We start from the raw sequence: 16,231 nt of genomic DNA, 5'->3' as shown, positions 1-16,231 counted from the left end.
GGGTCGAGCTTCAGCAGTGATCCCACCACTTTCCACGACGCTCTATTCCCGAGGAAGCACCAACACGCACACTGGAGGTGCCAGCTCTCCTGCCACTGCCCTGGACATGTGGCAGTGACCCGTCGGGGCTGACGCTGCTGCCTGGCCCTGCCGCCCGGCTCCGGGCATCGCTGGGCACCGACACACTTGCCCGGGCGGGTCCAACGCTGAGGCGCCCACATGCCTTGCTCTGCTTTTTACCCCACTCCAGGGCAACCACAGCAGCTTCCTGCGGGAGACAGTCTTCAAGTGCTTTATAATCGTTAAAGCTCACGATACCCTCTGGGTTAATTACTTGGGGGAAGTCAGCCACAGAGGTTACACATATGAAACATACATGTGTCAGCCTTAAGACCTGATCGTGCTCAGGTTTGCTGGCACTTTTAGCAGCATCCCGATCCTATAATCAAATTACACATATAAATTCCAGTTTTTATAAACTAAAACTTAAAAAAAACAAGCGAGTTTTTCTACAGCCTCCGCTGCCGCAGTCCGGCGTGTCAAGGTGCGATCCTTATCGAGTGCTCCCCGGAGCAGGGCTGCAGCTTACAAAACCGGAGGCCCTTTTGGCGCTCCCATTCATCCCTTCTGTCAAACAGCATTTTCTTTGATTTTTTTTTTTTTTTTTATCAAGATCTTCTTGACTGAGATCTTCAAAGCAATTAATTCTGTGCTCCATGATTGCAGCTGCTGAATAATTGTTTGTTAGAGTATTTTCTTTCCCAGGCAAGAGATGTAAAATAGTTGCTCCCCTCAATAAACAAGTTGTCAGATGTGATTAGTTAATGGACCTGTAATCATGCAATAGCATAAAGGTAAGGATTTGGTAAGTGCGATGTGAAAATGCATATTTAAATTAAAGCTATAGGGGAAGATTTTTCCCATAGGAAATGTTGCTATCAGTGCTGAAATAGACTATTTACCATTCATAATGATTAACTGTAGATCATTAATTAAAGAAAACAAGAGATTAGTCATCAAGCATTTCAAATTGAAGGCGCATTGATTGTTTGAGTTACTTTTGGGTCTGGCTGGGAGATGCGGTTTGTGCCGGGTCGCCGTGCCTGAGCCAGCCTTACCACATAAATGGATAGGCAGAAGTAAAAGCCTGTTAAGGTAAAAAAATTTACTGGCCGGTATTAAGCTCCACGAGCCTGAAACATGATCCAGTGTCGCTAGTCACCAGCCCTGTAATTTGCCGTACTGGTCTTGGTCAGACGCCTGGTAAGAAGCAGAAACGGAGCGCTCGGGCGGGTGGGTTCGTGGAGGAGAGGGAACGTCTCATTTTTGGCGAGTGAATGCTGAATTCCAGGCTAAATGCAGTTACAGCCAGTGGGTATTATAGCTCAAAAAGCTAATTAGTTTGTTTTCATCTCTACATAATAAATCTACCTCTCTGCCGGGCCTTTAGAAGAAACCTCAGCCGATCCTGCAGTGGCATCTGCGGAAAGCCGAAGCCCCGCGCAAAGGAATCTTTTAAGGTTGGGGTTTTCGTCCCCCTCACTTGGGAAATGTACATTCAACGGTATTGTTTCCTTAAAGAGTTTTCCTTGCCAGAAAAAGAAAACACTTTTTTTTTTTTTTGCTAAAAGCTGTATCTATTATAGAAATTTAATTCTCCGTTTGGGAATTACAGGCAGTAATACAATAATAATAGTTGTTGGTTACCACACGCTAATTTCAAACTATTCCAGGCAGCTGCCTTCTGCTTTCTGTGCAATCTCTTCTTAGCGTTAGGCTCCAATATAAAACGAAATTGCTCTAAACTGTCTGTCAAATTTGAGTATTCTTTTAAAATGATTTAGCTGTTACTTACGTTATATAATGCCAACTGGGGTAATTTAATTACTAAGTCACATATGAAAAATAAGACTTCAGCTTGCAACCTTCAGGTAATTAACCGCATAACTACTATTAAAAGGAAAATAATCAGGGCACATAATGCTGGGGCAATGGGCATGTCAAAGCCACTTCCCTGGCGACGTGCTGTGAGGTCATTGCTGCTTATGACCCAAACCTGCTCTTTTAAAATTTTTTTTCTTTTTTTTTTTTTTTTCTTTTTGGAGAGCCGAGGGAGGCAAAGCTTTCCTGAGCTCCGCCGTGACCATCTTGATGTTTTTCACAAGACGAGCGTCCGAGTGGGAGTACAGGCCACCATGTGTGTGGTAGTAAAGCAGGTTTATAACTACAGCTCTTTGCCAAGAATATACCTCTTTGCCAACCCCAGATCCTGACATTGAGGCAGTTGTCTTTAAAAATGTCATGGAATATTACTTGTGTTGACATTTTGGCTGTTCATTCCAGTAGGTCACACTGCAGGGGCTTTTCTTTCCTCCTTCAAGGATGTTTTATAAGGAATGTTGAAAGTCGTGAATATGGTGTTTTCAAACACAACCCCACAAATTGCCCGTTTAAAGCAAAACGCGCTGTGCTTCAGTGTTGGCACACTTACAGCTTTACCCCACGGTGTTGCTCCGGCATCCCTCCAGCTCCATCGCCTCTGTAGCTCACTTTGGGGCCTGTCTCGCTCATCATCTCCCTCCTGGCTGGGTCCCAGAGTCCCAGTGGGATCCCCTCATCCCTGCATCCTCCCATACCCACCTCCGCTTTTCCCTCTGCCGAAGGTGTGATATCCAAGGACAGTGGTTACTCAACAGGTACCGGACCTTTTAAAAGTGAGCGGGTTAGCTGAAGGGTAGATCGTAGACATAAAAATATGGTTAATTGCAAGACTCCGGCAGCCGGAGCATGAGGTAGCAGAGAGCATCCAGGTTTTCCTGGAAGGCTGCGTGCTGGATCGAGTGGCTGCATCTCTGCTCCGCTCGCACGTTGCTCGAGAGCCGTCCTCGTTAGTATGCAGCTGGTGCAGCTCAGCGGCTCTGCCAAGCACAGCTTTTTAATTCTCCCTCGCTGGAGAGAGGAAACTTCCCAACAAGAGAATGATTAATGGAGCAGGGGGGGAGAAAAAAGCAAACCAAATTTAAAAAGGAATAATAAAAACCCTCAATGAAAGTGAAACGATCAAGATTTATGAGAATTCTGTGACTTCCTCACGCTGGTTCAGAGCATGGTTGCGTAAGTGGTAGCACACCGCACATCTCTTAATGAGAATAGCCGTGTTTACGCTTTCATTTACGCCGCCTTCATGCCCGCAGGCTCCGAGCCGAGGCCTGTTCACACACGTAAAGGAAAACCAGCGAGCCGGGCCGGAGTGACCCAGGACCAGCTGGGAGGTTCGTGTCTGGGAAGGTGGGTCCCTTCTGCAGCGCAGCGTGGAGGGGCCGTGGGGGACAGCAGCCCCTGCATGGGGACAGCTTGTGGGGGGTGACACCCAGCAGGGCACTACTGTGAAGTCTGGCTTTTCACGCCACTGCTAAGCATGGTATTTGGATAAATCCAAGTTTCCCTGGGAAGGCTAACCGGCTCGTATTCAGCAGTGCTCACCGCAGCCCTGGAGAGATTTGTCGGGCTCTTGTTTTCCTTCCATCCCCTCCACAGCTTTGGTGGAAGTCAATGAAATGTTGCCGGTGGGGTTTCTCACCATGGCTGCGGACACGCGGTCTTCCCGTGCTCCTATGGCTGTAAGCACAAGCCAGGCTGCATTGAGGGTGTCTCCAAGCTGCTTGAAATCAGAAATCATTGGAGAGTGTATACTTTAGCAGGTCCTTTTTTCTGGAGAGAGTCCAGCAGAGGAGAAGTGCCCGGCTCAGCTGTGAGACATTCGCCATGAATTGTCTTCATAGGAAATGCTGAACTTGACTAATATCCCTCCGCTCCCCCCGACAGTAGTTTGAGCATTTTTCTTGCAATTGCCTGACCTCGCTCTGCACCCCTTGTGCATCCCTTCACTGCCAAACTCCCTCTGCCCCCGCAGGCGGACAAGGGTGTTATCGGCAGCCCGACTTGGGTGGTACAAGCTGGGAGATGTCAGGTCATTATGAGGCACAGTTCTTACATGATTGTCTTTGTACAGATTGGGGTGGATCACAGAAGCCATCCCGTACAGGTGTTGCAGGATAACTGGCAGAAGAGTTGGTTATGAGATGGGCAGAGGGCAGAAATGCCTCAGCCGCTGCAGACAGAGGTCACACCTGAACTCCTCAGAAGTGCTGAGGTTTGCAGCATGGTCACTCTCCTCAGTGCAACTATCCAAAGACTGCAAACCTTTCTCAACAGGGTCAAAAGCCAGGTCATAATGGTACAGGTTAGTGCGACCTAAACCAGAGTGGTGAAGAAGCTGCGGTCCAGTACACAGAATGTAATTCGGGGGCTGTGAAGAGGCGGGATGGAGGAGCAGAGATTACATCCATACTTACTCAGCATATTAATCATACCATGAACTTGAGGTCGAAATTTTAAAGCCTTTGTGCACATGTGTGTGCGTAAGTTTTAACACAGTTGGCAGACACAGATTGAGAGAGAGAGAGAGTCGGGGCTGGCGGGGCACAGGCTGCCCTGCAGCACAGTCCCAGCGCTTGGTAAAACGTGACACCCGACTGCTGCGTCCCCCCTCGCTAGAGCAATCCAAGAAGTGACACATTAATTCTTTCCCCTCTTCCTGCTTTCTCAATTGGCTAAGGAAAATAGAATAGAATAAAATGGCACGAGCAGAATTTTTCCAATTCTTATGCCCATCTATCTAGATTACAGCAATGTCAAAACGGAGGGCGGCTCACCTGGTGAAGACAGCCATGTCGATGAAGCAATTCTCACTTGGCCGCGGGCCACTGTTGCTAATTTGCCCTCTGCGTTGTCTGCGCTGGTGGAGGTAAGGCTGCACGCGGGTGCTGGGGCAGGGTGCTGTGTGGCGGTGCCCAGTTCCGCTCAGGATGGTCTGGGAATGGGTATGGCCCTGCCCAGCATCCAGCCTGGGCTGGGGAAGCAGCATGGCCGTCACGGCATCCTAGAGTGCGTTGGTCCAGCAAATGCTGCTGGCTTTCAGGAGACCTGATTAGCCAAGCAGGATCTCCACTGCCTAGTTAGTGCAGTTTAATCACAGTTGGGCTGCACAGCTGGGTTACCCAAGGGGACCTTACAGAGAGGGCTTGGTGCTGGATCATGGGGCAGGGGGGTGTGACCCTACCCCACGCGGCTCCCAGTCCTTGGCCGTGGCTACTCCCACTGGGCAGAGCCGCTCCGGGCACTCCCAGAGCAGCAGGAACCCGCCTGTGCCCAGGAGAGGTGCTCGTCCCCAAAACCTGACAAACCTTCCCTTGATGAGAAACGAGAAGTGAGATTAAAACAAAAAGTGATGTGGCATACAAGAAAAAAAAAATAGAAAGAAAAAGGGATCCCTCAGGATGGGGAAGATTGAAGAGTACATATTTTTTGATGGACAAGAAGATCAACCTCTGATCCCTCCAAAAAAGACCGGGGGGAGAGTGTCTCCAGCTACAAAACCACTAGGCAGTGCCCGTTTCTACTGGGCGTTAAACCCCAGGGGGTGCGTGTCTGCCCGGGGACGGCGCGGAGGGTGCGAGGAAACCATCGCTGCCGATGGCGCCTGGCCAAGTTATTTTCCATTGCTGAAGTATTTCACCACAATTTATTACTTTGACCTTGCTGCCTGTACTCTTGGTTTCCACCCCTCCTCTTTCTCAGCATCCAGAGGCTACCGGTGGTTTGTTATGCCTGCTTAGGACACGGGTGTCACTGGGGAAGATTTTGGTCATCCTACCTGCCCCTAGATCCCCTGCACGGCCGTACCACCCTGGCGGGCACAGAGTCACCGTGCAGTGAGACGGCAAAGCAGCCGCACATACAGCAATGCCGTGGAGTTTGAAAAAAAAAAAAGTTGTTTTTTTTGGAAAGAATAATCAGAATGAAAATTAATATGGTATCCAAACCCTGCTTTGCCGGCGGGAGGAGCAGCCTGGAGGAGTAGGGATGGCACCAAGGTGAGGGGTGGCACCAAGGGGTGCAGCAGGAGCCCAGAGCCCCCGGCCAGCCCGGCAGGGATGGAGGGGCCACAGGATTTCTGGTCCCAGTAACCTTGTTGCTTTGTTTGAAGCATCCCGCATGCAGCTGTAATTCCTTTGCGTCTGATCCATATGGAGATGTAGCCTAATTCTAATAGCGTACAGCTCCTCTGCCCTCCCCGGGCTTTTCATTACATAGCCTTATAAGGGCCCGTCTGAAAATCCAAAGCTGGACAGGGCTGGGAAGTGCTGTTCCACATCGTGCTGATTTCAGTTCTTTGATCCACGTATCTCCTCTGAACGGAGAAGGACCGATAATGGATGGGTGCTACAGGCAAGCTATTTAGTGGGACTCCCTCTGAACTTGGATAAATCATTTGACCTCCTTCTGCCTCCATCAATCCCGTTGCAAAAGTAGCTTAACGCTGGCTCTAAATGAAGAACAGATGCTCCTTCCGAGCAGAGCTATCACGCACCAGTGGGGAGAGGGGGGTAAACAAACACACACACGCTCCAACTGCAGCCAGTGGAAAACACAACCGGTGGCTCCACTCCTGGAGTTGTTCCTCCGTCTCCGTTAGCAGCTGAGAGCCGAAGACAGAGGGGCGGATGGAGGGACTGTCAGGGTCATGGCTGTGTTCTCCGAGCTCCCCTGCCACCCTGGCGATGCTGTGGCTCAGGGCATGGTGGATGGAGAGGGAGGGGATTCGGGGTTTGCCTCTGTGAGGGGCAGCGGTACTCTGAGGGGCAAAGACATTTCACATTGCATCTTAAGTTACTGGAAGAAAAATCCCCTTCCCGTTGTCATACATAATGCCTTAATGCCTTAACATCCCTGCCTTTCCGTTCCTGCTTCAGAGGCCAGTCCCTTCACCGCATCAGCTCAGACCCTTCTCTTCTGCCGTTTGTAGACGTTTTGCACAAGTTTGGAAAGGAGTCACACCAGCAGTGGCCTTGCAGGAGATGTGGTTCCGGTCAGAAACCTGTCCGCACTAAAATAGACTTGCCTGATCTCAGCGAGGTATACTCATAATGCGGTGGGCTGTTGTCAGGCTTTGTTTATTTCAAGTTTACTTTGTATCCGCTATTGGATAGTGTTTGGTTGGGCTGCAATATAGCTCCAGGTGGGAAAATGTAATCCACTCTCCTCCATCGCTTGATGGAGCAGCGCCGGCTTCTCGCTTTCATATCAGGCAAAATTGCGGCTGAATGAATGAGCTGCTTTGCCTAATTAAAAAGTGACCCTAAATGAAAAGAGAACTATAAAGCAGTTTTTACTGTACATTCCCCCACCCTGCTCTTCAGCCAGGAGCAGGATTTTATTGCGCAATCATCACGTCCTGAGACAAGACGTCCATGATGGCAAAGCAGATGGATGCTCAGCCGCAGCACGCTTCAGCAGCCTTTTCTGGTTTTGCCGATGGGGGACACTTTTTGTAAGTATTAAAAGATGAAGTGTGTGACAAAACACTTTACAAGGTCTTTCTCCAAAGGGCCTCTCGCCCTTGTTGCAGGTAGGATGCTGGACGGTCCGCACGGCCACCCTGTGGCCACCAGGCTCCTGGGTCACCTGCTGCCAGGGTGAGCTCTCCAGGTGCTCCCACAGGAGTGTCCCTGCATCCCCCCAGGGAACCCGCTGGCGGTGGCCGCTGCCCGGGGTCTCTGCTCACCCCTCCTACCCTCTGGGGACCGGCGGGATTCACCTCCTGCTCTGCGCTCAAGTGGCTGCTCTGGGCACACCTTGCACGTGAGTGTTATTTGCCCCTTTGCAGGCACCTTACGCCGCTCAAAAGCCCATGTAAGTTTTTTTGCTCTCTTTAAGCTTCGTTCTGAGTTTTCAATGCTGTAAGATAAAAGAGCGACACACAAGCACAGGAGGTGATCTAAACCAAACTGGTCTCCTAGGAAAGGAGATGATACCCAACATTAACTTATGAAAATTAGCATCTCCGGTGTAGGTGAGGCAGGAGCTCAGGAACCATCTAGAAAGCTTTGGCAAGGCTTGGGGGCACACCAGAAATTTTCAGCCAGGACAACTGGGTGCAGCAGAGTGCCTGTCTGCCTATTGCCCTTAGATCAAGCCCTTCACAGTTAACACTAAAACAACTTTTTAGAACAACAGTGGAAAGAGGGACATACTTTTCAAGTGACACAATTGAGCCCGGCCTTCTAGGAGCCCATCTAGGCATTACAAATACCAACTCTCTCCCCAACCCTCCACCTCACTTGTTTTTTCCCAGGCCTAGCCCTGCTAAAAGTGTACTGAAAGATGAGGAAAAATAGAGCTGAATTCTTCATTTCTCCATAATATCATGGCAAGAAACCATCACCAATTCCTCATGGAAAGCCATTATGGTGCAAAAATACCAGTGGTCCTCTCAAACTCACTGCCTCTATGGGAAGCGCTGGGTCCTCGGTGTTTTATAGGTTAACAGAAACCTTCCTTTTGGCATTAGTCTCACTTCTTTGCTTACGAGACAGGTAGAAAATGCTTTGTCCCTCGCAGACAGTTGGTGTCACCCAGGGACACTGGCCCCTGTCACCCCAGCAGGGACTTGGGCTTGGAGAAGGAGCAGCAGCCGCCCTGAGCACACACACTCCTTCTATATGTTAGTGTTGTATAGAAATCAATATTTTCTACTCCTTATTGACTGTTTTCTCCATTAGAAATTCAGGTCCCATCTAGCCACAGTTCCTGGAATGCTGTGGGTGGCTGTTGGAGGTGGGGGGCAGACTCTGGACAGGAGGGTGGCAGCCAAGCCCAGCGGCTGCAGGAGAAAGAAAATACATCCTTGGGCATCCTCGTTTTGTGAGCTGGGTCACCTACCGACATGCTGCTTATGCGGTTAGGCCGTGTTGCTGTGGCTGCCCGTGTATTTACATCGGTTTCTTCCAAACAAACGCTAAAACTAACAGCAAGGAAATAACCTGTTAAACAATCCCAAACACCGGGGACAGAGGAGCAGCAGTCTCGGAGGTAATGATATATTTCATTATATATTTAAATAATCACAGAATCAAAGTATCTGTATCTTTATCTATATAAATATATATCTCAATTATATATTTATATAATTAAAGTATATATATCTTCATCTATACAAATATATATTCAATATACCTCATTATATATTTTTGTAATTATATATTGCATAATTTTCATTATGAAGCCCGCAGGCGGCTGGACAGCTGGTACCCCCACCCGAAGTGGGGGGTAAAGTGCAGGACCAACCCTCACAGGCACCGAGGAACCCCCAGGAGAAGGACCACTGGCGGGTAGGTGCAGAATGAGCCCTCCACGAGGAGCCACCCATCAGAAGGCAGCCTCCACAGCCCTCCTGCATCCTGCTCTGCCCGGCGTCACCTCTGCTCACATGGTCAAACCTCTGGTACCCACTCAAGCGGAGAGGGAAAAAAAAACAATCTCTCCGCTAAAAATTCACCATCTCACTAGTTCAGGTGAGCACTGAGGTAAACTTCCACGTTATGCCCTCCAAGGCAGTTACCCAGCTAAAACAGAGAACTTCACCCTGGATAGCTTCAGTCCCAGCAGAAAGCAATCCTCTGCTCTCCGTCATTAATTTTTTTGGGGGGGAGGATGGGGAGGGGAAGCAGAAGAAGGCAGGGACGGTGACAGAGGGAGTAGGTGGCAGCTGGGCTGGAGCCGCTTCACGTTTGCTTTCTCCTGCATCACAAGAAATCAGAAGTGGCACAGATTATTTTTGTCCCTCTTTTGTAGGTCACCTTTAATAGAAATGTTAATAATGCTTGCTATCTGTATATCTGAAATCTTATATGGTAGCTCTGTAATTCACTGTCTTTATCAGCCTTCTTTAATGTATAATTTAATGCTTGTATAAGTATTTTGTTTGGGTATGACTCTCAGAATTATGACTAAAAAAAAGATCTGTATGCTAGTTAACTGCTTTTTATGGAAAGTATTTCTTTCATGTTATTTTAAAACCATTGAGCCGGGGGAAGTATTTTATGGACCACAGAACCTTGCAGGGTAGTTAATTTCTGTTTGAGCTGGTTTCTCTGCTATTTTAAAGGGTGCCATCAAGATCCTTGCTGTTTCTCTTGGTTGGGAGCCAGCTGAAGCTTCTGCAGTTGCGACACATCCTTGTGCTGTTATTAAAGCTGGGGAAAATAGTAAACACGGGAGCTGGACGCTGCGGCACCCCACGCTGATGGAGGGAAGGAAGGAAGGAGGGAAGGAAGGTTTTGCCTCGCTGTCCCAGGCACCCTAGGGCAGCCACTGCTTGAAATGGGCTAAACTGGGGTTGTTCAGCCTGGAGAAAAGGAGGCTGAGGGCAGACCTCATCGCTCCCTACAACTACCTGAGAGGAGGTTGTAGCGAGGTGGGGGTTGGTCTCTTCTCCCAAGTAACAGGCAATAGGACAAGAGGAAACAGCCTCAAGTTGTACCAGGGGAGGTTTAGACTGGATGTTAGGAAAAATTTCTTCATTTAAAGGGTTATCAAGCATTGGAACAGGCTGTCCAGGGAAGTGGTGGAGTCGCCATCCCTGGAGGTATTAAAAAGACGTGTAGACGTGGTGCTGAGGGACATGGTTTAGCAGTGGACTTGGGAGTGCTGGGTTAATGGTTGGACTCAGTGATCTTACAGATCTTTTCCAACCTAAGCGATTCTATGAGTCTAAATTAGGCACCCAGGATGCTGCATCCTTCTTACAATGCGCAGAAACTATTTCATCCTGGGAATACGGGAAAAAAAAACCCCAAGATGATGACAACTCACCTACCCCCTGCCACCGGCCCCTGTCCCAGCCGTCCTGCCGGGGCTGGGCCAGCTGGTGATGGCCTGTGAAAGACGCTCTCTTCCCACAGGCAGCAAATGGGTCTCGGTCGCGCGTGCGCTGTGGGGTCAGCGGAGCATGTGTGCCTCTGCCGCGCGCGTGTTAGCTCCGAGTAAGTGCCCTCCGCTTTAAAAGCAGTAATTGGGTGGTTAGCTGAGCCCTGGGCAAGCTTGAGTTATGCACTAAATATTCTGCCTTTTGTTTCATAATGAATTATTTTGTGTATCTAAGCAAAGGGGTTTTTTTTTTTGGTCCTTTCTCTGCAGTTCGTTCCTAGCCTACTTGTGGGTGGGTGTTGAAATCTTTGCCTTTTGCTTGCGAGGTCAAGTGCTTTAATCAGGAGCAAAAAATTTGCGTGCTTTAGTCCTAAATTCTCTGAGCAGCTGCCAAATATAATTAGAAACAAATGGCTTTATTCCTCATTTGCGAGCTCCGCAGACATTGTGGGGGGCAGCGGGGGGAGAACTTGCTTTGCCCGGCTGGTTTTTGGGGAGCTGGCGTACAAAAGCAGCACCAGAAAAGCCTGAGGAAGCCCTGTGGGAGGAGGAGCATGCCTTGCCCTCTCTGTAGAGGATGGAGGGTTTGATCAGGAGTGGGGGGAGATGGGGGGGGGGACGGGACGGGAACAGGACGAGGCACCCTCCATGGCCCTGCTTTGTGAGCAGCTTGGTATTTTGCCCCCATTCCTGTGGGAGAGCAGAGAACCAGCCCAGGAAAGCTGCGCGGACATGGCCTGCTCGTGCAGCCGGAGGGGCCGAGGTCCCTGAGGCCTCCGTGGGAGCCAGGGTGGGCTCAGACACCCCGGTGCGGGACATCCGAGGGGTTTAGCACCCCTCCCAGGTCACCGGTAGGTAAAACCCCAACTGGATGCACACACGATGTACAAATTACAAGAGCTGAAGTCCGCTCCAAGCAATACCGATCAGCCTCGCTCGTTGCAGATACCCGCTTCATCTCTGCTGAAACGCACATGGACTGCCTGTAAATTCAATTAAATTGTATTTAGGTGCATCCATGAACCACCTGTAGTCTGCGAGAGATGCAATAGTTTCATCCTCCTGGGGTGGGATCCCTCCGCGTCCATTACACACACCTCAGCGCTGCGGGTATGTTTGCGTGTGTACGTGTGTGTGTGTGTGTGTGCCCCCCGCCTTTGCCCCCTGCTCCCCCCCAGCAAACCTCTCCCCCCTGTGGCACTCACCCAGCTCAGCCCCACCGCAGCACCTGGCCGGTGGCTTCCTCGCGTGAGGGACACAGTGTCCAGCCCTGGGGACGTGGCATTGCCCGCTGGCACTGCAGCTCCCGCACCCCGGTACGGTGGGGCCTAAATAGACAGAGGCCATTGCTCATCCCTCTGGTGTCTCCCACTGCGAGGCACGCACAAGCGCTCAGAGGTCACAAACCACCTGTTTCAACAAACAGTTTTGGCGCCAAAATGGCTAAATAGCATCCCTCACCGCCTTGTGCAAGGTGTGAAGTTTTGCAGCACTCCATCATGGCCTGGCGTCACCTCACAGCAGGGCATTGCCTCACAGCGTTACCTCACGGCACGGCGTCACCTCACCAAATCACCTCACGGCATGGCATGACCTCGCAGTATCACCTCATGGCATGGCATTGCTTCATGGCATGGCACCGCCTCACAGCGTGGCACCGCCTCACGGCATTGCTTCACGGCATGGTATCACCTCACAGCAAGCCCTCCCCTCATGGCCTTCCATCATCTCATGACAAGTGTTGCCTTGTGGCACGGCCCGCAGCAGAGGAGGGGCGCCGGGGCAGACGGGGAGCCCACCGCCATCCACGCAGAATAAAATTTGCAAGTTCTGTGGTTTTTGCCTCCCTCTCTGCACCCTCAGCCGCCTCCTTTGCCGGGAGAGCAGCCCCGCGCCCCGGGCGGGCTCTGCGGGGCAGCCGGGAGGTGGGCAGGCGAGGTTGGCACCCAGGCTTGGGGCTGGCAGTCACGGTCATCAGTGTGAGGCGACTAATTGGCTAATCAGCAATTTGTTAAAGGCTTTTATGCTCATCACCAAAAAAAAAAAAAAAGGCAGCAGCTGTGGAGCCACTCTGCAGGAGCCGGAGGAGGAGGGGGGCGCTACCAGGATTCCTGTGCCCCGTGGCACGGTGGGGGAGATGAGGGGCAGGAGCAGCACCCACCAACAAGGCACACATGGCCGCCCCCCCAGCACCTCCTGCCCACGGGGGAGCACGGGGGGATCTCCGCAGCTGCCACCGTTCAGGACTTTTGGGGGGGGGGTGTCTCCTGAATGCGGCATTTGTACCCGAGCCGTTGGGTTTCAGCAGCCAACAAAAACCTTCACGACTTTGTCTGCTCCAGTTTGGGACACGGTTGTCCCCAGCCCACGGCCCTCGCGGACCCTGCGAGGAAGGAGGGTCCAGTCCCGATGCACCGACCTCAGGACAGGGGACATCCCAGGAGAGGGGACATCCCGGCTCAGGCTCGGTGGTGGCACCGGGGGGGCTCGTTCCCCAGGTGAGACACTAGATGGAGCATCTAACATCGCCAGTGCTTTTTTTTTTTTTTTTTTTTTCCCAAATCCCATAAAGGCTAAGTTGAAAAGCTAAATGAAAACACAGATTAAGTTGTATCCAGCAGCCCTGGCGTCCCTCTCTGCTCGCTGGACATGCGCTGCCTCAAAGGCAGGCGCCTGTGTGGGGGGGCAGAAGGGGCCATTGCCTGGGCCATGGCCACAGCCTTCTCCCGCAGAGATGCAAAGCTCAAGTGGTCACGGGTCCGGGCACACACGAGGGAGATGGGGGGATGCTTTGGTGGCCTCTCCTTTTGGTTCCTTGAGGGCATCCAGCTCTCCCAGGTTTCTCATCAGCGGGTGAGCCAATATGCTCAGATAGCACCTCAGCTGTGAGCCTACCCAAACCGGGGAAGGCAAAGACACAGGCTCCAGTTTTCTTGCTCTGGAAAGAGCCGAAGGTGTCTGATATTCCTGGAAAGCCTGCGGGTGAGCTCTGCATTTCCCAGAGCAATTACGGTGCCAGTGCGGATTACTGGTGTTGTCTGTGCGTGAGCTGCTCCTCCCAGCAGCTGAAACTTTTCTATAAATGTTCCTGAAAACTTCTGCAAGGAGCTGCCCCCTGGCAGAGGGGGAGAGGAAAGGCCCTGTTCCCAACAGGAAGGTGTCACCACAGGGTTAGGGTCAGCCCTGGGAGGCTGTGGGGAGATGCTGCTGCTGGCAGAGCATCTGCAACCAGCCACATGCCCCAGGATCCATCCAGGGCAGGGGGATCCTGCCCCAGGACAGCTTCCAGCCTGCCGTGCTGTGGCTGCTGGTGAAAAGCTTGTGAAGGTCCTGCGAGGTACTGAGAAGGTGCGTGCACTGTGTGCGCGGGCTGCCATGGCCCAAAAACCAGAGAAAACCAGAAGCACCGCCCTGGTCCTTCTCACACATTGGTCACAACTGCAAGGCGTGTGGAAGGGGCATTGCTGTGTAAGAGAGCAGAAGACAGAACCAAGAGCCCCCAGCCAGAGCTGAACTGCAGTCAGCACCACCACCTTCTGCATCTCCACTTTGCTTCAGACCCTCAAATCTGATCATTTAAAAAAAATGGTGTGACAAGGTGACAAAGCCCTTCACTGCAGCAAGCCAGCGGCACAGCATCCCTCATCCTTGCTCAGACCACAGGACATTTCACTTTCAAAACCAGAAGAGGGTGTGAGTCATGGACAGTATCCCACTTCTCCCACTCTGCCCCCCTGCAGACCTCACCAGCCCACCACGTCTCGGTCCGCCGAGCCCTGGGGAGGTCCCTGTGTGCCCCTGCAGGCCCTTTGGGTGATGTTAGCATGGACCCCTCCGCTCCACCGCTTGCAGCAGTAGGGGTGCACCGACACACAAGTGACCCCAACAAACCCATGGGATGCGCCCAGCCAAGGCAGGATGCTGTGACTCCTCAGTGATGGGCTTGTCTGGGTGCAGAAAGCTTCATTGTGCTGCTCCCAGGGGTCTTCCCCCCGGCCACGGTCTGTGGCGTGGGAAGGGCAGCCCCACACACACCCCAGCACGGCAGGAACATGCAGCGCTGCCTTATGTGAATCCAGAGGTTAGGAAGTGCTGAAAAAAGCAAGGAAGCAAGCATGGTGCTGGAAACCAAGTTGCTTTGGCCACCTCTGCAGTTACTGCAAAAGGCGGCATCAACACGTGTCCGCATTTCTCCCCACCTCCTTCAGGTGTTCACCAGTAGGAAATATTTTCAATACGAGAAGAATAAAATGCCTCAGCTTGGCAAAGTCAGAAGCGGATGGGGGAGGACAGTTACTAGAGGGTCCCATCTTCTCCCATAGCTTCACAGCTGGCGTGGGGACGGCACATAGGGCGTGAGTATTTGCTGTTTCTCACAATACAAGAATAAACAAGCACCAAGGGAAACGATGAGGCGGCAGGTGAAACCAGAGGAAGGTTTATTCTCTCTGCTCATACACAGTGCACATGGAAACCATGGAAGCCCTCGCACAGCCCGCTCTGAAGAGCAAATGATTGACCGAGGACTCAGACATCAAAAGAGATGAGAGCTTGCCGAGGGCAATTAAGCGCAGTGGTGACCCTCGTGCTGGCTCAGGCAGCGCCTCACTGGGGTCTGCGCTGCTGGGCCACACCACGGGTGCCCGTCCTGCCTCATGCCTGCTCCCAGACGGTCCCTCTCCCCACTGGAGAGGTGGCACAGAGCTGCCCAGAGGTGGCGCAGAGCTGCCCAACGGCACTGCGCTGCTTCATGTGTGCCCAACGGCCGCCTCCTCCCCCACCCCGAGCTGGTATTTCCCCTCATTTCCCAGCACACACGAGAAATGCTTTTTTTTGACTTTCCCTCAACCACAGCGTGTATCTGGAAGCCTCATCTAATGGTGACGTCGGCCCGGCCTGAGCTCGCCCGGCTGCAGCAGGGCTGGGGGAGCAGCTCCCCAAGTGCCCCCAGGCTGGGACTCGCGTCTCCGACAGCATCACGGACCACAACCGCCACGGATCCCAGCCTCAGCCCATGGCTTGTGCTGCCCTCGGAGACTCAGAGCGGGAAAGTGCTCCCTGGGCACGGGTGAATGCCAGCACTGCAAAAAGCCTCCGCCATGCGGGGTGCAGGGTGGGCGTGCAAAGCAGCAGCCACCTTGGACCACCACAGGCTCACAGCGTCTGCTCCTGGGGCTCCCAAGTCCCCCCCAGGACCACCATGTTGTTAAGCCACGATCCAGGATGGCAGGGTGGCCCTGGCCACTGGGGCATGCTTGCCCTGCTGCCGAGATGCGCCGGGTGAGGGTGGTACCTAGACCTCACCTACAGCAAATGATTTTCTCATCTATGGAGACCAGGAGCGTACCCATTCCGACAGCGCTCGCTGCGATAACGGCTTCTCAAAGGGCCACCAGGTTCAGGGGGGCTTTTTGGACCCATCAAGGAAGAGAGTACAAATTAATTTTACTTGGTGGTTGTT

Source organism: Chroicocephalus ridibundus, chromosome 6 (genome assembly GCF_963924245.1).
Source record: "Chroicocephalus ridibundus chromosome 6, bChrRid1.1, whole genome shotgun sequence".
NCBI lineage: Eukaryota > Metazoa > Chordata > Aves > Charadriiformes > Laridae > Chroicocephalus > Chroicocephalus ridibundus.
The sequence above is the reverse complement of the archived record's forward strand: the minus strand, read 5'-3'. Positions refer to the sequence as shown.